Source organism: Eurytemora carolleeae, unplaced genomic scaffold, assembly GCF_000591075.1.
Source record: "Eurytemora carolleeae unplaced genomic scaffold, Eaff_2.0 scaffold165, whole genome shotgun sequence".
Taxonomy (NCBI): Eukaryota; Metazoa; Arthropoda; class Copepoda; order Calanoida; family Temoridae; genus Eurytemora; species Eurytemora carolleeae.
In genome coordinates this window covers 338840-346995 of record NW_019396076.1, presented here as the reverse complement: position 1 = coordinate 346995, position 8156 = coordinate 338840, and the positions used below count along the sequence as shown (strand labels likewise).

General features: G+C 31.5%; 1 long non-coding RNA gene across 1 annotated transcript; it reads left to right on the top strand.

Annotated features, from left to right (window-relative positions):
* The first annotated feature begins 751 nt into the window (after positions 1-751).
* LOC111714367 (uncharacterized) lies at positions 752-4371 on the top strand. The gene is made up of 4 exons (XR_002767962.1): positions 752-888; positions 2504-2621; positions 3741-3872; positions 4159-4371. It is a non-coding gene; the product is annotated as an uncharacterized LOC111714367 (long non-coding RNA).
* The last annotated feature ends 3785 nt before the right edge of the window (positions 4372-8156 follow it).

The following is an 8156-nucleotide window of genomic DNA, read 5'->3' as shown; positions in this document are numbered from 1 at the left end:
TTATTTACTTATAAGTTGATTGAAATGAAGATCGTCTGCTTCATAGTTCTTTTGAATTCTTAAAATATGCAAAGTTGTTTAATCGATATTTTTTATTTAACACAAGAATACATTTATATTTTCTAGGACCTCCTGTCCTAATCCAGGAAAGAGAGGGGTGGGGGCGGTTTAACTCGGGTCAAGGGTTCAATGATCCCTTTTTTGATTAAAATTCTGTATTGCAATTTAAATTATAAGTTGAATGTATTGAAGTCATTGCAGATCGTCTGCTTTATAGTTATGGATTTTTTAAACGTGCATGAGTTGTATAATCGATAAAAGTTTTTATTCCAAACAAAAAAACACAAAAATACATTTCTACTTTTTGAAAAATACATGTTGGAAGCAGACAAAAAGAATCTGCGTGTTAATTTTAAGGAGCTGCTCGTACAGACAATAATATGTTCAATGAAACAATTAATGCAAATGGCAATACAGAATTTATATCAAAAAAAGAGATCATTGAACCCTTGACCCAAGTTAAACCGGACTCCCCCCCCCTCCACCCCCTCATTCTTGGATTCGAACTGCTAATCAAGTTTATATATAATCCTGTATTCAAAACTAGAATATCTTATAAACTTTTCTAGTATATAAGTGTGAAAGAGATAAGAATTAGAAAGCTGTAAAACTAAATTTGACCGATGAAAAAACAGGAATTAGACCTGGATGAGCCAATAGCAGACCTGCCCCTAGGTGTCTTGGCTACTAGTATACAACACATAACAAGAAAACCCGCAGTACAATACTAAACCTCCGGTTCCATAGTACAGATAGCAGATACAATTTTTCTTTCACTGAATACAATCTAAGAAAGAAAATGCCCGTCAAAATACACATCGTTTATTGGTATGTAAAAAATTATTTATAATTTTTTTTAAATTGTCTAAAATTAAACATTCTTCAAGCGTTCCGTCAATAAAAGTTATTCAAATAGTTGCCATTTTAACCTTTAAAATGTTACCAACCTTTCTTTTAAATATTTCATTTTAAAGAAATAATTTTTGGAGTTAACATTTTTTATATAGTAGAGGGTCTTTGTACACTGCACTTGCACAGTGCACAATTGCTGTGCTTCATTTTCACTGTACTGAAAATACTGTACTGTACTGTACTGTACTGTACTGTACTGAACTGTACTGTAAGCTGTACTGTACTGTACTGTACTGTACTGTACTGTACTGTACACTGCACTTGCACAGTGCACAATTGCTGTGCTTCATTTTCACTGTACTGAAAATAATTAAAAATTAAAAGTTGTCCCATTATTCAGTTTTATTGGTCCCGAGCCCGCGATTTAAAAACTTCGGCTCAAGCCGTAATTCCTTAAACCCGACTTTAAGACCCAATCTTCGACCCAACTATGACGACAGCTTGTGTCACGTGATTGACAGCTGCGAGAGTTTAGGCTCGACTTAAGGAGTTAAGCCCAATGAAAATAAAACCGACCTTGGTTGGTTTTAGTGAAGAATAAGGCTCAATGTTGGATCTTCTTCTCATCAAAACCAGGAATGCACCAATTCCAACTATGAAAATCCTCCAAATACTAAATTAAACCGGTTTTATGAACTAAACTCTGTTGAAAATTAGATGCAACCTAAATCCGTAAGCCCGAGTCGTAAATAAGGCTCAACAACAGCTTAGACCCGAGTCGTATTTTCTTGAATTTTTTAAATCGCCGCTCCGTATAGATAACTATTATGTTTTATTAGAATCTAATCTATTCTATTGTAATTTGTTCACAAGTAATTCATTTGTTTATCGTTACTATTTGGTCTATTCTAATCTGTGCCATTATGCTTCATTGAGTCTTTGCCACAAACTCAAATTTATCTTTAAAAATATGATGATGTATACAGTACACTGGACTGTGTACACCTTTGGTTTTTCAAATCTAGCAAGTAGCAATTATTAGATCTAATCATAGATAAATAAATAAACATAGATAGCTTATATACGCAAAATCACAAAGAATCGTACAGTCCGCGAACTCATACTTCTAGGGGTCAAAGTGTACTTCAATGATAAGCGGGGTGGTTTAGTATTTTAATGGATTTCATAATAGAGTGTAAAATAACTCCGGGAATGGAACTATTTGAACAACAATAATTCACTGAGCAATACATCATATTGGTGAGTTCTGAAGAAGGACATGAGAAGGAGTAAACTAACTTAAATTTCTCTCTACAGAACTCATGTACACCACAAGTACTAAATGACATAAGAACAGCCAATGTTCACAACCGACCTAGTTAATCTATATAATAGGAATATCTTTAAAACATCTCTGTACATTTATATCTTTCAAGATGAAAAATGTCGTCTTATGCGCAAGCTATCTTTATCTATGGATCTAACTGAATTTATAGTTGTAAATATCTATGGTCTACTGAATGGGTTGCAAAGATATGGATTAGAAAATCATAGTTTGTGTCAAAGACTCAATTCCTTTATTGTTTGGTAGTGGTGGATGAGGGTACGCCCCCAAGTTCCGCAAGCTGAAGCAGGAACTTGAAGCTAAATATCCAGGAAAACTGGAGATTTCGGGTGAAGCAACACCCAATACCTCAGGATGGTTGGAGGTAAATTTAGATATACTGGAGAATATAGATTGGAGGTAGGGGTGTGATATATACTTGAGAATATAGGTTTAAGGTAGGGTTTAGATATATACTGGAGAATATAGGTTTAAAGTAGGGTATAGATATATATTGGAGAATATATGTTGGAGGAAGGGTTCAGATATGTACTGGAGTTAAAGGGGTTGGAGGTAGGGTTCATATACAACATGAATGATAGTTGGTGAATAGTTTAAAATGTCTTCTCCCATAATTTTTAAGTTGCTTGATACCAAAATGCATAGTAAAATATTATATGTCAGTCAAATTGTAGTAAAACAATTAAAAATATATTTAAGTAAAAGATTTTGTTAACGAAATATGCTGCAAAATGTCTTCAATATCTGAAACAGTAACTGGATTAAAACATTCAAAACTATTCAACAACTGTCATGTTTCGTGGGACACCCTGTATATAATGGAGAATAAAGGTTGAAGGTTTAGGTATTCACTGGAAATTATAAGATGGATGTAGGGTTTATATATACTGGAGAATATAGGTTGAAGGTAGGGTTAAGATGTATACTGGAGAAGATAGGTTGGAGGTAGGGGTTAGATATACACTGGAGAATATAGATTGAAAGTAGGGTTTAGATATATAATGGAGAATATAGGTTTAAGGTAGTGTTTAGATATATAATGGAGAATATATGTTGAAAGTAGGGTTTGATATATATTGGAGAATATAGGTTTAAGGTAGGATTTAGATATATAATGGAGAATATATGTTGAAGGTAGGGTTTGATTTATAATGGAGAATATAGGTTTAAGGTAGGATTTAGATATATAATGGAGAATAAATGTTGAAGGTAGGGTTTGATATATAATGAAGAATATAGGTTTAAGGTAGGGTTTAGATATATAATGGAGAATATAGGTTTATGGTAGGGTTCAGATAAAGTGGAGTTAGAGGGGTTTGAGGTAGAGTTCAGATATACTGGAGAATATGAATATGTAAATATCCAGGGTGGTACACCCCCCTAAATTCACTCAGGGGGGGTAATGGACTGTCCCCTCCAAACCGCCTATACTATAAGTTCCAATAAAGATTCTGACTATTGTATTGATGTTTCCTATGTCAAGGTTCAAATTGTTGGAGGAGAAGTGTTGCATAGTAAGAAGAACGGGGACGGATATATTGACTCCCAGGCCAAGATGGATAAAATCTTCGCTGGGGTTGAGAAGGCACTGGAGTCCGCCTAGGTCTGGTCTAAGGTGCACATGGAGAAGGTAAGAGAATTAGTGAGCTTGCGATTTAAAAAATTCGGGTTAAAAAGACTCAGGGTCTCGGCTGTCATTGGGCCTCATTTATTGTTAGTTTTGGAACTAATGTCCCCTGAATTATTCTGATTGGTTCAATCCAATCCACCCAAGGAACTTTATTTATCTTAAGATTATCAAACGTTCTCCTACTTTCAAAACAAAATAATCATTCCATGATTGGAATTTACAATCCATATTGACAACCATTGAAAGAAAATCATTTTTATGTATTTTTTAGGAGTACAAGGAAGCAGAGTTGATAAAATGACGGAAGGATATTAAACTCTCCGGAGTAAATTCATCCTGATAAACTTTATCCCGAGTTGAACCTATAGCTGGGTTCAGGTTCGGAGAAGATCAACCGAACTTCTGCAGTACGATCCTTCTCTAGTATTCATAGTTGATTTTGATGTATGATTATTAACATGTAAAATATACATATATTTTAAAATTTGTTAACTCTCATATAAACAATTAAGTTCCGTATTGTGAATCGCTTGAACTAATTTCAAATTTTCATTTTCACAATTCAGACGCAGGACATGAAATACAATAGAGTCACACAAGTACAACCTTCTTAACAGAATTAACTTAAAGGACCTTTCATAATCAAATTAATTGGTGGTGTAAGTTTATGGTTTCCACGAAACAGTAGATTCTCTTGCGCAAAGTTTCGCGTTTTTGCACGAAATTTCGCATCATTTTCGTATCATTACGATACCAGGATTGCGCAAAATTGCGCATTCATTAGAAATGAATATTTTTTATTTGCACGGAATTGCGGAATACAAAATCAGTCATAATTTTAGCATTATTTTGCACATGAATACGAAAATAAGTAATATTTGTTTTATGACACTGCTTAAATATATGAAAGATTTAAATATTTGGACATTATGATGTGAATTAGTTTCAGTAAAAGACAACTTTCATATCTCTAGTATTTTCTTCATGAACAATAATTTCATTATTATCATTTTCTATAGTTTGATACGGTAAAAATGTTGGTTACTTTCTTAAACAAAAATTTGTAATTTGTAAGTCAATTTTAGGCTTCCTTCCCGTTCTTGCTGGGTTATACCTCTTGGTTTTTACATTTAATTAAGATTTTATTTTCAATATAATGGCACAAGAATTTTACTTAAGATTAATGTTGTTTATTGATTGTCATAATTTATAACTTATATTGGCTCGTGAAGTGGTTTATAAGTTATATATTATTATATATTATTATTTATATTTATTATATATTATATTATTATATTATTATTATAATTATATTATTATTGTAAATTGTCCAAACTGGCAAAAAAAGGTTTCANTCTTTGTGAAGAAACAATCTCAAGGAATAATAATTGTCTAAAAACATTTTTTTAGAAAGTGAATATTTGCAAATTATCTTTTTCCCATCTCATAATCTGAGTTCTTTTCCCTTATGTCCATTTGACAGCCCAAATTTTTATTTTGAATAATCTTTTTGTTTGTTTATATTCTTGTGATTTTTACATTTTTTTAATTTTTTTAATCGATTTTGATGGTTATTATATCGTTAGAACTGACGAGGGTCAACCCAGACCGAAATATATTTTCAATAAATGTGGAAATAACATCTACTTTTTTACTCTACAGAGGTTTGGTCCATCACCATCACTGAATTTTAAAAGTGGTTTATAAGATTTATGTTAGACAATAAAACATTACGCAATAAGGAGGCTTTTTTCCAATTTTTTGGGATCTAGATTATTTTTCAATGTCAAATTTTTGATTATTTCAATCTGATAAATCTCTTAAAAAAGATATTGCGTAAATCAAAGATTATAAAATATCGAATATAATTATTTTCAGAATTTGTTTTCTAAATGTTTTCTTTTTGCTTAAAAAATGTTTGAAGTTTAATAAACCACTTTACTAGTCATAATTAGTCAATATTTACAATAATTGATTTATACTTCTGATTTTGATATTTTTTTTTGCGTTACTATTCCATAAAAAATACAAAATATAATATATATGTAAAAAACCAAGAGTTTTAAGGAATATATTCTGTATAGGGGAAGCTCTTCCTGCATGGCGGAGGCTCGGTCTGCATAGCAAATCTTGGAGGCTCGTGTCTGCATTGCAGAGGCTCATGGCTTCCGGGGATTTCCTCCCTCGCTACATAGTGAGACCGATAAAACTGTGGAATAGGAAGACGATATCTAAGTAATCTTATAATAAAACCGTTTTCCAGTTGCTTAACATAGTAGGTGAAGTGGGTCTGTTGATTAATTGCTTAATTTTATTCTATTTGGACTTTTTGAGCCACTAGCTTTGAAACCCAGCGCTGCCAAGGTTACTAATAGTTACTTCTGCCGTTTACCCGCACCTTTTTTTACCGGGAAACTAAACTTTCGCTATTAAAGTCTATACCTGCACTAAACTTATTGAATCTTAAAACCAATCTAAGAAAATCAAAATTTGAGATAAATTGATCCAGGGATTCCTGAGTTTTAATGGGACAGACAAACAGAGATTGCAACTTTTATATATATATATATATATAGATAACTTGAGGCCGATCGATAAACGGCTTTTCTATTTCCACAGTTGGGTCTTGCGGTGTATTACATTTACAATTCTTCTTTGAACATCCTTTAAACCTTTATAATAATAAATAGAACAATTAGTATTTGATACACATCAGTTTAATACGATTACAGACTACACAGACTGCTTATCTCCTTTCATAGGATGGGATACGCAGGCACAAGTTGACCCGGCGCAACATGCTTCGTCTTAACGATAGTTTTAAGAGTGCCATCTCACGGCCACTTGTTGAATATGATACTCATTTAGGGGTTAAGTTTTACAACTTTAAAAGAAATACTCCAATTTTAAACATTAAACATAACATTTATGAATTCAGTCTATATATGAAGAGTTTGTGTTTAGTATCCAAAGGATCCTTAAATATCCCTGATTACAGATGTTTGCTGATTGTGTACAGTACTTGTACACAAAAGAACACATGCCGTGGGAAATATCGCATATTATATGTAGGTGTTAATCGATCTCTGTAACTCTCTTATCTCTGAATACGATACAATATCTGTTGGTAAATTTTACTTTATGTTAGGGTTATTTGATACAAATAAGTTTGTTTACAATATTTCAATATTTAAGATTTCACCTGATTTTTTATTGTTTAAAATTAAAAACGTAGTAAAGGAATTGAGTCGTTGCCACAAACTCTTATTTTCTAATCCCAATATCTTTGCAACCCGTGGTCGAATACCTTAGATATTTCAAACTATAAATTCTGTAATATCAGATAATCAAAGGTTTACATCATCAGATTTAAAAGATATAGGTATTAGAAAATTCGAGTTTGTGGCAAAGATTCATTTCCTTTATTTTAAATACATTTACAGCATTTTAGTATTTTTATTAGGCCTTCTTTTAAAAATAAAAATAAATCTATTTGGCTCGGGGAGTGGGCAACAAAACAAGTCAAAATATTTCATTTAAAAAAGATTATTTTTCTAAACATGTTTAATCTTGATTAAAATACACTTTTTAAGAACCACAAAATACAAAATAATTGGTTTTTGTAAACTTTGCTAAGTTGCAGTCTTAATGTATTAAAACAGAACTTTTTGTACTTTTTAATAAATTTTTAATTTAAAAAATGAGTTTGCTGGTTCAGAATTGTGAATTGCTTTGACATGAATGAGATTCCGCAATTACAACATTTTTAAAATATCCAGATTCTAAATTATGCTAATATTACATATCCAGAGAAATATATCCAAATATTGCTTTTTAATACCATAGATAAATAAATAAAAAGGGTTGGGGGCAAAAATGTTAACTTGATTGGAAAAATAAGAAATAAATGACGGTTTTGAATTATTTTACAATTAAATTTATTGCATTTAATAATTCCTCCAGAATAAAGTGTAAATTAATTCCAGGAATGGAAAAAGAACAATATTTTAAGGAGCAATATTTTATAGGGACAAGAAATTTAAATTTCTCTCTACAAAACTCATGTACACCACATGTACCAAATAACATAAGAACAGCCAATGTTCACAACCAACCTAAGTAATCTATAAGTTTTGAATATATTTCAAACATCTCTGTACATTCATATCTGGTAAGTTGAGAAATGTCGTCTTATGTGCAATCTATCTTTATCTATGCTTCAAACCCTATTTTTACTCTTGTATATTCACTGACTTAGATATATATAAT